Here is a 657-nt window from a genome sequence, read left to right on the forward strand (position 1 = left end):
TCCCCGCTGAAAGTGCCGCCCACCCCCTCTCGGTTACCTCACAGTTACCGCCTGTCAAAAACACTAACAGTCAACCTGTCATATTTCACTCATACAAGCATAGTACGCTTTCACCTACACGAGCTAAGACTGTGTGCTAGGAATGCGCCTCTTTCAATATATTTTATCGCCAGTGTCCGAGGTGTGCCTAGACGGACAGAGGCGTACCATAAGGGTTCTTTTTGTACCTTTTTGGTTCTTCTTCTTCTGCGTATCACTCTTGACAGTGTGGTCGTAGTCATCATGCTGTGTTATGAGCAAAGAATATAAGTCCTGAGAGACACGTTTTACAATTTTCCGCCATTCTTCTCTGACGGCTGCGAGTGTTCAAATGTACTGGGAAACTGGGATATCTATCGCTGCCATCTCATATGGGATCTACTACCAGTACTACCACGAGCTCCAGTCCCCGCAACTTTGCCCTGAACCACGAGTTGCTCAAACTTTTTGGCACGGAACTCTAAATATTGAAAATGCAGGGTCAAAGGTTTATCGTCCATAGAAAATTTGAATATTAAGCCTCTTTCTCAATTTTTTAGCATCTTATTTGTTTACAGTGTACCTATTATACATATTTATCAGGGAAGCGAGGTATAATAGACTATTTAAAGAAGGTGC

This window comes from Leguminivora glycinivorella, chromosome 10 (assembly GCF_023078275.1).
Source record: "Leguminivora glycinivorella isolate SPB_JAAS2020 chromosome 10, LegGlyc_1.1, whole genome shotgun sequence".
Classification (NCBI taxonomy): domain Eukaryota; kingdom Metazoa; phylum Arthropoda; class Insecta; order Lepidoptera; family Tortricidae; genus Leguminivora; species Leguminivora glycinivorella.